The 15,825-nt window shown below is 47.3% G+C and overlaps 2 pseudogenes; one reads left to right on the top strand and one right to left on the bottom strand.

Annotated features, from left to right (window-relative positions):
* The first annotated feature begins 1,052 nt into the window (after nucleotides 1-1,052).
* LOC114783780 (ras-related protein Rab-9A-like) lies at nucleotides 1,053-2,901 on the top strand (annotated as a pseudogene).
* Nucleotides 2,902-5,222: 2,321 nt separating this feature from the next.
* Nucleotides 5,223-14,684, bottom strand: LOC114783779 (neuronal membrane glycoprotein M6-b-like; annotated as a pseudogene).
* Between the last annotated feature and the right edge of the window lie 1,141 nt (nucleotides 14,685-15,825).

Below are 15,825 nucleotides of genomic sequence, written 5' to 3'. Positions count from 1 at the left end.
TCCCACTCCTCTGGAAGCCTCCAGGGTTCTAACTGCTGCAGTGTTCTCTGTGTCGCAGCAAGGTATGCTCTGGTCTGTGTGGGGACATGTGACCGTGCGTTTCTTGGCGTCCGGGTGAATGGACACGGATGCTTCAGGAAGGCCTAAAACCTTTTTAAAAGACGCCCAAAAGACTTGTGTGTCAAATAAAGTTCTCCACATTTACAGCATTTACCAGACGCCCTTGTCCAGAGCGACTTACAATCAGTAGTTATAGGGACAGTCCCCCCCCCCCCCGGAGACACTCAGGGTTAAGTGTCTTGCTCAGGGACACAATGGTAGTAAGTGGGGTTTGAACCTGGGTCTCCTGGTTCATAGGCGAGTGTGTTACCCACTAGGCCACCACCACCCCAAAGCATCATAAGGGATGTTCATTGTTCCCATGCTCAGATGTTGAGCACATGACCTTCATAATGACCTGCTTGTTTAAGGCCGCTCCGGCTTCCTGTTGGAGGGAGAGATTGGCAGGAACTCGGTGAGGAACAACTGTCACCATTTCCATCCAAATTCCCATTTTATTTAGCAGATATTTCATCAGACAAAAAAGTTAAAGGTCCACATTAAATTACGAGTTGGTTTCCATGTGAGCATGTTTCAGGCCTTAAAGGACCATAGAAACAAAGGACCATGCATCTGACGTGTTCGGAATTTTAAAATGTAGTTTGGACTGAACCGAATGTCAGTGTTCCCTTTTTTCAATGTATGGATGAAATAAATAAGTTTACCCTAGCTTATTGTTTAATGTGTTTTTTTTGTCATTATAGTAGTTAAATATTACTTTTAAGCTGTCTAATTGATGCTTATTTAGGGGTGTATATATATATATATATATTTTTTTTTACTACAATGCTACTGACAGCAGGTTTGTATTACGGCAATGCTGACAGATTCATTTAAGTTTAGCCAGTGAATGTGCCGTTCTAATAGATTTTTTTTTTCTGCCTCCATTTAGCTCGGTCACATGACATGGGCCGCGTCTCTGGGTCTGTCCGATTTCCAGACCTCTGGATCTTCTCCACGCGGCAGCGCGCACGACAGCAGCGGCCCACCGAGTTCCTGCACGTCTGTTGCCAGGTAACCGTAACCGCAACCGCGTCGCGACTTGTCCGTCTGGAGCAACTTCGTGTCCCAAACAAGACTTCTCTGGCTTAATGCGTCCCACTGGACATTACGATAGAACCAAGCTCCATCATTTACATCCAGGGCATTTACCAGAGCGCCCTACCATCAGTAGTTACAGGGACAGTCCCCCAGCAGACACTCGGGGTTACGGGTCAGTGGTGGGAAGTGGGGTTTGAACTTCTGGTTTACTGCCACCCTTCTTCTTATCCAGTGGGACTTCAACTCCAGGGAAATGGTCTTGTCTCACTACGTGGGCTTTGATGAAATGATGGACCAGAACCCAACTGAAGGGTTAATGTATGTTAGCAGGATTCCGTTGAGCACATGCCAGGGCCGTCAGGGGCCGTAATGAAATTCCTCACGTCCTCTTATCCTCCAGCCAGGGGACCTGCCGTTCCTGGACACAGTTATTCTGGGGACGGTTGAGCAACAACCACTTCGTTGTTGGACTTTTTTTCCCCCATGAGTTGAACACCTCGAGGCGTTTAGAAACATTGAGTGGTCCTTTTTATTTTGCTGCATTGCTACAGAGTCGGATTCGCAAGTTCCGTGCTTGAAAGCCGGCGTGGAGGTCACATAAAAAATGCAGGACACCCCCCCCTGTAATATGGTTTTATGATAGCCCCAAATGGCTTTTAAATCGGCCCCTACATGGATAGTAATGCTGCTCATATGCATTTGGTTGATTTGCAGTGAAATGATTTTTTCTTCTCATTCATATGTTGGGTTTGATTGGTTGCCGCTCATTTGCTCCCTGCACAGCGGACACGCACATGTAGGTGTGAATTAATGACTAGGCGTGGTTGTAGAGTTAATAAGAATAACATTTATAACAATAATCAGAAGTCCCCCCAATATCAAACTATTAGAGATTGACCAAAGATGTATGATCCTGGACATTCTTGGACGTAACGATGACGAATATCACCTCTCTTCTTCAGATGTCAATCATTTTTTACAGCATCCTTCATTCTGGTTTGCTTGGAGAAATCTGATGTCTTGGAAAAGTCTTTAACCGAGAGGTCATGTTTCCCAGGCGCCTCAGCCCCGCCATGGGCACCAAGTCGCCGCTGTTGAAGGTCATCCTGTCCTCGCTCATGAACCGCTACATCGCCAACAAGTTTGACACGCACCTGCTCCACACCATCGGCGTAGAGTTCCTCAACAAGGAGCTGGACGTGGACGGCCGCACGGTGACCCTGCAGATCTGGGACACGGCGGGCCAGGTGCGTTTCTGCAGCCTTCTACCACGGCGCCGACTGCTGCCTGCTCACCTTCGCCGTGGACGACCGCCGGAGCTTCCGGAACCTGTCCACCTGGAAGAAGGAGTTCACCTACTATGCTGATGTGCGCGACCCCGAACGTCTTCCCATTCGCTGTTCTGGCCAACAAGGTGGACGTCCCCGACAGGCAGGTGTCGCCTGACCAAGGTGGTGCCGGGAGAGCGGCGGGCACCGGTACTTCGAGACGAGCGCCAAGGACGCCACCAACGTGACCGCGGCGTTCGAGGAGGCAGTGCGGCGGGGTGTTCGAGGACAGGACGGGGGTGGCCCTGTGGCTGCGAGCGGCACTCCGGCCCCCCCTGCTGCTGAGGAGGGGCACTGCACCGGCAGGAAGAGGGGACGCAGCACGACTTCCTGCTCCGGTTCACGTGGCTGCTGCTTACGTCCAGGGAAGACGAAGGACAAGAAGAGAACGCATGCGCACGCGGAACCGGTCGGGCAAGCTGGTACGTACTGAGAAGACGTGCCAAGCCGTCCTGGAAGCCCCGGGTGGGACATTTGGGACAGGACATCTATGCTGTCGCACCTTTAGTGGATATGTTACTTAGTAATGATGAATAACAGCCATGGAAATTTGTAACGTTGAAAACACGAATCTTCCTCATTTTAAAGGTTTTTTTTTCCTCTGTTTTATACTATGCAGAAACAAATCCTCGCTAACACAGTTTAAATTCGATTCATGTATTTTTCTCAATGGTGCTTCTGTCCCCGTTTTTTTTTTATTATAAACAATTATTTACAATAAAATTTGCCATATTTACACGTGTGCCTTTAATTGCTCCAGAGCTAGATCTGGAGTAACATGTTCTGCATTTTAGAATGGAAAAGTATATTTTCAAAAAACTATTTTCAAAAAGCAACATTCGTTAATTCGTTTCCATTGCTGCTTTATACCACGCCTCTGTATAATGGTAATTTACCATGCTGGAGGGGCATTGTTGGGAATGTCCTACTGGGGGCGCCCGCCCTCATTAAGCTCATGCTCACTCGCTCTACTGAATCTGTGCAATTTTGGAAGTCTAGAATAATCACATTTTCCCTTTTCAGTTTTTGTTCTCAACACTTGTGGAATGCAACTGCTCCAACTTTACACACACACACACATGCAAAAGCACTGAAAAAGCACACACACCAAAAGAACACTATTGTTCATCATAGAAAATATCAGTTTTACTAGAGAAGGATACAAAAATCATCACTTTACAGGATCCATAAAACCTTGGACTTTTCAAATCAATGGACTATGAAACAAACTAGGACTACAATTCCATCAATGCACAGTGGGGCTCTGAACAGGGGCACGAGGGGGAACAATTGCCTACCATAGTTCTGTCCGCACGACCAACTACACATCACCTACAGAACAGGAAGAGGGAAATAAATGTCATCTGTCCATCATGCAACAACGAGGGGAACAACAAAACATCCAGGCACGCGTCTTCCGATAGAAATAAGGGGCGAGGGTTGGCAGACGCATCTCTCCGCATCAGGTGAATGGACGGATGAAAAGAATTTATATTTAGATATATATTATATTTCACCGTGGTGAGTACAGATAGAAACATGCCCTACATTTTGTGGAAGGAGTGAATATCTCAGACGCCGGACACTGACTGGTGTTTTCACAAATGGGTGTCACTGACAATGACGTTCCTAGCTGGTGACGTCACTACGACATGCAGAGTCGGGTGACCTGGTTCTGAATCCTGCAGCAGCCCTGCCGTCATCTGGCTCAGATGATCGTTCATTAACAGGCTAGGTACTCGTCACAGCAGGCTGAAGGCAGAGTGGGGGACGGGATGGAGACCCACCCGCCTTCGTCATTAGTATGGCAGCCTCAGGATGGTTAAAGTTCAAATATATTACAAAAGTTCACAGAATAAAAACAACATTTTCATGGCAGCGATATACAGTAGAACAGAAACGCTGCAAAATTCACAAGCTCATTAAACATAATTCGGGAAAATCAGCTGCCCAAACTGCTGAGTGGAAAAACATAGAGTTATGTATTTACTGTCATCAATAACAATAATAATACTACTTATCCAACATGATCGCATCTCTCTAAACTGTTAGGAATGGTAACAGAATAAGAAAAAAAGAATCATAAAAAGACCTGGGTTAGTAAGTGTTTTCTGGGGTGATCAGTTTACCCATTCAAAGATCATTTGAACAGTTCAAATTGAACTCTGCTGTGGAGCATTGTTCCCGATTCCAAGTTTTCTACGCGTGTTAATGAGGGAACAGGAAGTTTGATTGTTGTTATTGTACAGTGCAACGTGTCAAGTATAACCATAAAAAAAAGAGAGAGAGGAAGATCGGAAATAATCCAGAGGCGGAGCAGAGAGAGAGGTTATATTAAAACTGCCACACTTCAAGAGTTAGAAAAACAACATTCACACACATTCACACATTTATATATATATATATATATATGTCTATTTATATTCATATCTGAATGTAGAAAACACCAAATAAAAAAAAACGTCTTCAGTGAGTTAGTGCAGGGTAGTTGGGGTTTTGCGCTTTCCCGTCACTGTGCGCCTGAAATCGTCACAGAAGGTCTCCGAGCCGTGACACCACACCCGACTACCGTCCACCAGTCCACAACCAAAGACAGGAAAAGGAGCCTGACCGCGACGCAGCGGCCGTATTTGGCCCGCTGCGACTCCGCTTCAGTCTTTTCTCACGCATGCATCGTCACGATAACGAAAAACGCACAACGGGGGTGTCCGCGCCACGGCCGTGGCGGCCTCCTGACGCCGAGGCAGTAACGACAGTCGGCCACACGGTGACAGGAAGTGGCAGTGAGCTGTGTTAGTGGCCTGAGGGAGGTCCCTGTGTGTGTGTGTGGTGTGTGTGTGTGTGTGTGTGTGTGTGCGCGTGCAGGACAGGACATGGTTTAGCGAGGGACGTGTCCTTATGAGTAGGAGTTAATGGCCCTCCTTTGAGCGGACTGCACGTCTGTGAGCTCCTGGTCGTCCTGGTTTTGATGTCCTGGTAGACGTGGGTCTGAACCGCATCCTTCAGGTACCCCCAGTTGGCAGCCAGGATCATGAGATAGTGGATCTAGAGAAGAGGTGGGAGAAGAGGGGAAGAAGGGCAGAAAGAGAAGTTGTAGGCCATGAGGAGTGAGATTATTTCAGATAGTTCTCAGATGATGGATTATCATGCATCATGAACTTCACCTACTAGTTATTAACATCCTATTGCAGAACAGCTCTTAGTCACACAAACGTGGGCATCAGAAGGACAGGGGAAGGAAATGAGAGGTCAGAGGTCAACAAGATCCTCCTCCACAGACAGAAATGAATGACAACTGTGTTAAGGTCAAATGGAAGTATTTGCATACATTAACGCCGTGAACAATTGAAAGGAAGTGGAGTTCATTTATGTTATTCAGCCAGACCTGTCGGTTCAGTCCTGTTTGTTCTGTGTTTTTCCCAAGGTGGCCAGCAGGGGGCAGATCATTCTGAACAGCACCTCCCAGATGTTGCCACTTGGACCCAGTTAGAGGGAGGTATATAGGAGCAGTTGGAAGCTGCTCAGGGCCCAGACCGTTACCTCCGGCCCGACTCTGGCACCATTGTTTTGTAGTGCTTGGGGGAAGTTCTTTACATTTTACATTTACAGCATTTACCAGACGCCCTTATCCAGAGCGACTTACAATCAGTAGTTACAGGGACAGTCCCCCCTGGAGACACTCAGGGGTTAAGTGTCCTGCTCAGGGACACGATGGTAGTAAAGGGATTTGAACCTGGTCTTTCTGGTTCAGAGGCGAGTGTGTTACCCACTAGGCTACTACACCCACTTATCCTATTTGTAAATCCTCTATGTGTATGTTTAAATGAAGTGCTTGTTAAATTGCCTCCCCTTGTCTCCCCTTTTTATATCGCTTCTACCTTCAGCAAGGGTAGTCGTAACAGTGCCATCAACGCTCGCTATTAGAACTGTCCAAATGCGTTTTTTTCCAAGCAGTAACTGTTTGGCAATATTTTCCTAAATATAATTGACCATGGAACCTGTCCAGAACATCACCACTGTCTTGATACACAGAACCTCATGTTCATTCCCTCTTTTTCATAACCGCTTAGTACTGTTACTTTTTATTTTTGAGACACCAATCCACGTAGTGTACATTGCCGTTCGACGCTAGGAGAAAACTGGAGAACCAGAAGAAACCCACGCCAGCGCAGGGTGAACATGCAAAAGTCACCCACAATGTCACACTGTCACAAGTCACTTTCAACGCATACCGGACCAAAAGCAGACACAAAGGCTATCACATGATTTGTGAACAGTTGTTTCAAGACAAAACCGCGCTACATTTCAAATGTATGTTTAAAGTGGTAATCCATGTAATATCATTTTTTAAAAATCGCTAGGGCAACGGCCAACCCGCATAAATATACTTCCATAATGTCCATCCAATTTCATGCACACAGTCCACAACAGCAGATCTGCTTCCGGTATGTAGTCGTTCATCCGACCAATCAGCAGAGAGAAAGTTCTCGCGTGATTTGAAGCGGTGAGTTTTGTTTTGCTTGGATTTCTCCCTGATTCGTAAATGTACGAAGGTGTGAAAGTGCCCTTAGTCCCTGTACTGAACTGTTTGAGGTCTTCTGGCTGGATCAGGCTGGATCTGGATCAGGTGCTCATAGGTTGAGAACTTCCAACAGCACAGGACAGGTACGTTTTGACGAGACATCTTACCCTAATACACAAATGGTGCCTTATATATTATTTATACAAAACGCATGTCCTGCTGACTACCTCTGCCTGACCATTTCTACTTCCTGTCCCCCAGTCTGACCATCAGCTCTCCACACTGCTGAATACCTTAAACTTGAAAGGTTACACTTGTCATCATGTAGAAGAACTGTGAGGGAGAGAGAGGACACGGCTCTCATAGTGCGGACGTGGCATCGGTGTCCCATGACTCTTCTTCTTTTTATTAAATAAATAGATCCCTCTGCACTACCACACCGTCATTGACTGTCTGCTAAAGGCTTTTATTTCCTCCCCGAGCTCAAAGTTAGAGGATAATCGGATCAGAGGGCTTTACTGATGACCGGCCTCAGGGGACAGCGTGTGATACAGTATCCTTACCAGAGCGATGACAGTGGCTCCGGCTCCGGCACACGCCACGATGTAGAGGTGGTAGGACAGGTAGAACTGGATAAAAATCGCATGCAGAAATACATATTAATTGCTGCAATCCATTTAAAAAAAAAAATGAGTGTGTTTTTAAAAATGACTGGATTTGATTGGCTGCCACTTGCCCAGCGTTTGAATGGTTCAACATTTTTTTACTTTCTTCCACAAGCGGTTTCTATAGATTTTGTATTTAAAAATCTAAGAGCCCTGATAAGGCCTAACTTGTCAGGAACAGAACATGCTCGGGAATTGTTAAGTGCTAGTGTGTGTGCATGTCTTTGTTGAAGTGATTGTCATTGTGTGTGTTAGACTTGTCTGAAATACTTTTTGAACAAGTGGGTTTTCAACTGCTCCTTAAAGGTGGCGGTAGTCTCGGCTAGTGGAATGGAGCAGGACAAGTTGTCCCACCAGCCAGGGACGACAAAGGAGAACAGAGTCGTTTGGGATCGGAGACCCCGTGAAGAGGGAATTTTTGCTCTTTCCCAATAGTTTTAAAGATTACAGCAAGCTTTAATGTGGAAAATAAATTGCAAGTCCTCTGTTAAGAACAAACCAGAAATAAAACTACATCAGTGCCTGTAAAAGCCTCAACACTGGAAATCGGGCTGAAACAGATCCTGCTACCCCTGCTTCTGCTTTGTGGGTGGTTTCCTAACTAGAACTCGAACAACTAGAGTCTTCGTGTAGCACTGCGTTCCGGCGGCCGAGGACCTCACCTCACTGGTGTTGCAGATGTCTCCCAGGGCGGAGCCACAGGCTTTTCCTGGGGTGGCGTTCCATGGAATCACACCTTAACACAAAAAACACACTGAGCTGGGGGATTTCAAGCTCCTGTCGATTAACACGAGACACGTTTATTTTTATCAGCCGTCTCAACCGATCTGTCCGCAGGACAACAAGTGTCACACACTGCCAGTCCATCCAGATTTCCATCAGGAAAGGTCCTGAGGTGACGGATGTCTTAAAATAAGGCCTTCTGTGTCCTGCGTCCACACGGAGACACAGAGAACGTCCTGGATGCTGCCCCTCCACACCTGTAAGTGGCGCTGTAACCCCCCCACTCTCCTTGTTTGGCGGCTAGCTCTCCTCCGTGGTGAGTTAGTCACGTCGATGTTCTCCAGCCGCATCTTTTCATTAGAAAATGTCGTATGTAGGACGCGTTCGGGGGTTACAGGTCAGGCTGGAGGTCAGGCTAACACGTCAGCATTTTCACGAAATCTGCTTTGCCGTCCACACGGATAGCCGTTTTAGAAAAGAACCGTTCCCCACGTGGACGCAAGGTCAGATCAGACAGAGATCTTCCCGTTCTCGTGTGGACGGGGCCTGATATTGCAACGCTGTCCGTACCGTACTGCCGCACGTCCACACAGATACTGTCCGGCGACGTGATGTTGGCCATCGGCGACCTCATGGCAGCGCAGGTGTTCCACATGTTGTAGAAGAGGAAGACGGGGATGGCGGAGAAGCCAAAGATGCCCAGCCATGCCAGGGCCAGGACGTAGGTCAGAAACATGAACTACAGGCACACAAAGAGAGGCCACATATTAACATTACATTTTACATTTACGGCATTGACCAGACGCCCTTATCCAGAGCGACTTACAATCAGTAGTTACAGGGACAGTCCCCCCCTGGAGACACTCAGGGTTAAGTGTCTTGCTCAGGGACACAATGGTAATAAGTGGGATTTGAACCTGGGTCTTCTGGTTCATAGGCGAGTGTGTTACCCACAAGGCTACTACCAACCCTAACACACCCACAGGCCTCCGTGGGCTACTAAACTGTCACAAATGTGACGGACATGAGCACGATTCCAACCTGTACGACACACACGCATGGGCCACAAGGCGTCGCCCACTGATGAGAGCAGACATCTGTGGCAATTAAAGGAATTAGGCTACATAGCAGACTGTGGCAGAACTGTCCTGGAGGGTGTGTGCGTGTGTGTGTGTGTGTCGTACCGTGGCGGTGATGCAGCGGCCACACACGCTGGTCTTGAACTCGTTCTGAAGGTCTTTGACGGCGCTGGTGGTGTAGAAGCCCTCGGCCAGCAGGACGACGCCGTACACCAGGAGGAAGGGCCCGATGCCGTAGATGGTGTACTGAAGGATCTGAATGCTGTTCAAACACACACACACACACACAGATAAGTGATAAATACAGAGAAAATATGAATGAAAAACACACACCGGTACGTACACATTAGTAAGGGAGGCGTGGTCGGTTCGCACAGTGGAAAAGTGGTTCTCCAGCATGGTCAGCGTTCCGGTCAGTGCCACGTGGCCACACCCACAGAACAGGGTCACGCCCGCGAAGCAAAGGATGGTGGCGATCAATGAGGCATAGGGCACGCCCCCCAGACACTTAATGCAGCACTCAAAGCAGCCTGCAGGGGGAGACAGAGTAATGTCAGGTTAGAGAATGTCAGGTCTTTCCAAAGAGTTTTTAAAAATAATGAAATTTAAAACACATCCTGAATTCAACTGGGAATGCACAAAGAATTAAGACTAGTCACAGTAAAACAATACATTAAGTTAGATTATTAGTTAGATTATTGAGATTATTGAGCATAAGGAAAATCACAGCTAAATTCTTTCCATGTTTTTGGGTAAATTTACAGTTATTATGAAAATGAACACTGATAAAAGGTAGATTTCCACTCAATTAGAATTTTATAGCCAATCAATGTTTCCCATTTCAAATTATAACAATTGAAAAAGACACAATTGAATCACAATTATGTGATTCAATTATTAATAATAATAAAAAAAAATATTGATAATAATAATCTTTCCTCTCTAATGCTCTTACTTGCTTTCGCAGATAACCTCCCAGAGCCCAACCCGGGCCAATCCGTATATCAACGCGCAATGATTATCAGGAATATTTCATGGGAACATTTCTGACGCGTCGCAGTGTGCCCGCAATGTCGAGTCGCAGCTGTTGTGTAGCGCCCCGCTGGGATGAGATGTGATGAAGTCAGTCGCTCAGCTTCACACCTTTGCTTATTATCGCGCAGAATCATGCTAATGATTCCGGAGATTAAAAAAACTCCAGGAATGCGGTTTATGAGTCAGTCATCGTTCACTCGCCGTGTGTAGGCTCTGTTCCTGTGTGTGTGTGTGTGTGTGTGTGTGTGTGTGTGTTGGTGCACCATCTGCTCTCCAAAGGGGTGCAGCTTGTATCTATTCATTTTAAACAAGACATAATTTTCTACTGTGGGCTCATAATCAATATTATTTAAAAAGCTCTGGCACGTACACAATATTACACTCTGCCATATTCCCACGTACACAGACCTATTAACAAAGATAAAAAACATTCTTCCAGCAGTGATTCGCTACGATTTGTGATTCAATCAACTAATAATCAACATAAATCAATGGAAATAAACAGCAATTCGTGTTCACCACCATCTTATCGTAATTATATATTTCATATCGGCTGTGGAGTTGGCTGTGAACTGGTACAGGGGTCTGGGTCTGGGACTGGGTCTTGGACTGGGACTGGAACTGGAACTGGAACTGGAACTGGGCCTGGGCCTGGGCCTGGGTCTGGGTTTGGGTCTGGGTTTGGGTTTGGGTCTGGGATTGGGTCTGGGACTGGGATTGGGTCTGGGTCTGGGACTGGGACTGGGTCTGAAACTGGAACTGGGACTGGGACTGGGTCTGAAACTGGAACTGGGACTGGGACTGGGATTGGGACTGGTCTGGGTCTGGGATTGGGTCTGGGTCTGGGACTGGGATTGGGTCTGGGTCTGGGACTGGGACTGGGTCTGGGACTGAGTCTGGGACTGGGATTGGGTCTGGGACTGGGTCTGGGTCTGGGATTGGGTCTGAAACTGGAACTGGGACTGGGACTGGGATTGGGTCTGGGTCTGGAACTGGGACTGGGTCTGGGACTGGTCTGGGACTGGGATTGGGTCTGGGACTGGGTCTGGGTCTGGGATTGGGTCTGAAACTGGAACTGGAACTGGGACTGGGACTGGGACTGGGACTGGGATTGGGTCTGGGACTGAGTCTGGGTCTGGGATTGGGTCTGGAACTGGGTCTGGGATTGGGTCTGGGTCTGGGACTGGGATTGGGTCTGGAACTGGGACTGGGTCTGGGACTGAGTCTGGGACTGGGTCTGGGTCTGGGACTGGGTCTGGGTCTGGGTCTGGGATTGGGTCTGGAACTGGGTCTGGGATTGGGTCTGGGACTGGGATTGGGTCTGGGACTGGGACTGGAACTGGGAATGGGACTGGGTCTGGGACTGAGTCTGGGACTGGGTCTGGTACTGGGACACAGTTTAGTAAAAAGCAGCCAACGAAACCAACCTGAGTCGAATGTCCTGCCGGCTTTTATGCCACCAAATTAGCTACAGTAATTAGTTAAATAGGTCAGTGTTAGAGGCCATTTCTCAATGCACACACACACACACACACACACATTGTGGGTTCTCCTGCGGAGATCAGTTCGGAACTCCACGGCGACAGGCACCGGAGATGAAGGCACGACGTGGGCACGTAAGAAAGGATCTGAGTGAAAGCGCGCAGGGTGAGGAAGAGGAAGACAATGGACGAAGACAACAGGAAGGAGAACTCCGCCACGCAAGGCTTATATAATGGCTGTTAAAAATAGCGTTTTGTAATAAAAGAGAAAGAGAACGTTCGAATTGCACACTCTTGCATGTGCCACTTTGGTGTTTCCATGGCAACCTGCTCCAACCTGCCTTGCTACACATTTCCACTGCACACGTGTGTATTGTGTGTGTGTGTGTGTGTGTGTGTGTGTTTATGAACAGATACAGAACTTCAACACAGAAGCCCTGACCAGCCCACCTACATGAACCAGTAGCAGGATGTGAGGACCATGAACCCTCAAAAGGAAGACCTCTCACTTGCAATTTCATTTGCACATTAAAATAATATTTATTCCAGGGGTGTCACTTGATTCAAAATGAGTAAACAATCGTGCATTTTGCAGAGAATTAAAAGTGATTAATCACCGTGAATCACAATTAATTCTTAAAACGTTTACAGAGACAAGTGAAAAAACTGCTTTGCATTGATGGCAGAATTAAGTAAAATAAATTATCAATCAAATCCATTTATGATTCTGTTGGTTTAGTTTCATTTAAAATGGATAGAAACTGATGATGGTCAATAAAAATACCGCAGTTTAAACAGGTTTTGATGGGTATTTTATAGACAATAAATTCTCTTACTCAGGGTCGCAGGAGCCGGAGGGACCCCAGGACCCCCAGGGTCCACAGAGCAATGAGACTTCGCAAGGACAAGGTCCGAGCCGGGTCTCGAACTCACGCCGCACCACAGCAACAAACATGACGTCCAGTCTAAAGCATGAACATATTTCTCACTGGGTGCCATATATTTGATTTAATTCGATTCTGACTGTTCATATCACCGTCTTAGGAAGCCGTGGTGATGTAGCGCCGTCTGACTCAATACAATCTGAGGGAGCTATGATGGTTTTATTATGTTATTTTTATCATTTCATTTCCCTTTGCATGCGGTTCATTGAATTAGCATTACAGAGCTAATGTTGCTAATCATAACTGAATTAATTATCAAATAAAAATCCCTTTAGTCCCAGTGCATGAAATACTCAGATATTGTAAACCACACTGTGCCGGTTCTAAATGCTTTAAAGCGGTAGGTGTTTGGTCTCCTCAGGCCTGCTGGTGGAAAGGTTACAAGGGAGCAGGCCAATGAGATTCATGAATAATTCATTAGCACCAGGAGGCAACTTAACCTGTGGCTCCGCCCCTTGCGCTCACTCTACTCGTTAATGCGACTTTTCGTCTGACTTGGCGGGGCTACAGTAAAAGGAGCAGACTTATGAATCTCAGACGAGGGTAAGCAACATGATTAAAACCTGGCCAGTAATAATCTTTCCCGACTGGCCCGTGGCGGCGCCCGCGCTCGTGTCCGGAACGCCGTTTGTCAGGGCAGCAGAGGACAGCTCTCCAACCAGCGTAAAGAAAATCGATGGGCTCTTCATTACAGCAGATTTAGGGCTGGCAGGAATCCTCAGGACACGCTGGACGCCTCCGGCAGCCAGTGGTGGTGGTGGTAGCCTAGTGGGTAACACACTCGCCTGTGAACCAGAAGACCCAGCTTCAAACCCCACTTACTACCATTGTGTCCCTGAGAAAGACACTTAACCTCCAGGGGGGGACTGTCCCTGTAACTACTGATTGTAAGTCGATCTGGATAAGGGCGTCTGGTAAATGCTGTAAATGTAAATGTAAAATCTTCAAAACCATCAAGAGCAACCAAAAAATAGATTAATACTTTTCATTTCATTTAATATCATCATCGCTACTTTAGAGTATGAAGCTTGGTCAGAAAAATCGGATTAAAGGCTTCTATTCATGGGATAAGTGTGTTAATAATATATATTTATCTGACAAATGTCAGGCTGAGACTTAAACCAGTCCAAACGTTTCTTATCTTGTCATTTGTCGAGAATTTGTCTTAAATGGGACTCCGTACGAGTGGAATGTGGAAAATCTAGGAAGCCTCTAGGAATGTTCTGCACAAAATGCTGCAAAATCCTGGTACCGTAATCAGAAGGTTGCTGGTTCGAATCCCGATCCGCCGAGGTGCCACTAAGCAAAGCACCGTCCCCACACACTGCTCCCCGGGCGCCTGTCATGGCTGCCCACTGCTCACTCAGGGTGATGGGTTAAATACAGAGGACAAATTTCACTGTGTGCACCGTGTGCTGTGCTGCTGTGTATCACATGTGACAATCACTACACTTTATTATTAGTATTATTACACTGAGCGCAAAAAAAAAAATGTTGGAAATTCCAGCAATGTGAAATAACGTAGGTGTACATGTTTATGGAATCTCACATCAGCCCGGAATTCAGCATCAAGATTCCGGAGATTACGAGTCAGTCATCATGCTTTCTCTTACTGTTGTGTAATTTCATGATTTTTCAGCCACATATAAACAATTTACACACGCCGGCTTCATATAAATACGGCCCGGTGCCTCGTTGTAACGTACTCGACAGACACCGCCTGTGTTCTGGCTGGAGCGAGGACACAATGTCCCGATTTCCCCACATGTGGAGAGTCGGATGATCCTCACCTCACCAAACCCCAGACACAAAATGTCTTATTGTGCCCTTGCTGTGTTACCTGGCAACAGTACGTGCAAATGTCAACTCGGCGGAAGACGCGTGACACGTGTGACGTCGTGCCGGAGTAACGCAGCGTCGCTGATGCTTGCTGGTTTTATATAAATCCGGAAATGGATCACGTTATAAAATATTGCTGATAAGCTGCCTGAGAGGTCAATTTCAGAAAGGAACGTCTGGAGCCCGTCACCTCCAAAACGTGCCCAGTTGCACATATGGCTAATCCGGGCGTGGCCGCCTTTCCTAGCACAAGAATGGCCGCAGTTCCTGATTCACTAATCATGCGGCCCGACTCCAAACGGGCGGATTAAGAGGCGGGTGGCTGGACCGATGCAGCCATCGTCCCTCGTCCACTACGACCTCGTCCACTACGACCTCGTCCACAACGACCTCGTCCACTACGACCTCGTCCACAACGACCTTGTCCACAATGACCTCGTCCACGACAACCTCGTCCACGACGACCTCGTCCACAACGACCTCGTCCACGACAACCTCGTCCACGACGACCTCGTCCACGACGACCTCATCCAGATGGGGAGTGAGCGGGAAAAAAAGGTAGAGATGTGGAGAGAGAGGGAGATAAAGGTAGAGACGGGGAGAGAGGGAGATAAAGGTAGAGACGTGGAGAGAGAGGGAAAAAGGTAGAGACGTGGAGAGAGAGGGAGATAAAGGTAGAGACGGGAGAGAGCAGGAAAAAAAGGTAGAGACGTGGAGTGAGAGGGAGATAAAGGTAGAGACGTGGAGAAGAGGAGATAAAGTAGAGATGGGGAGAGAGAGGGAGATAAAGGTAGAGATGTGGAGAGAGAGGGAGATAAAGGTAGAGACGTGGAGAGAGGAGATAAAGGTAGAGACGTGGAGAGAGGGAAAAAAGGTAGAGACGTGGAGAGAGGGAGATAAAGGTAGAGACGGGGAGAGAGCAGGAAAAAAAGGTTAGAGACGTGGAGTGAGAGGGAGATAAAGGTAGAGACGGGGAGAAGAGAGGGAGATAAAGGTAGAGATGTGGAGAGAGAAGGGAGATAAAGGTAGAGATGTGGAGATAGAGGAGATAAAGGTATAGACGTGGAGA

This window comes from Denticeps clupeoides, unplaced genomic scaffold (assembly GCF_900700375.1).
Source record: "Denticeps clupeoides unplaced genomic scaffold, fDenClu1.1, whole genome shotgun sequence".
Lineage (NCBI taxonomy): Eukaryota > Metazoa > Chordata > Actinopteri > Clupeiformes > Denticipitidae > Denticeps > Denticeps clupeoides.
This window is presented reverse-complemented; position numbering and strand designations above follow the sequence as displayed.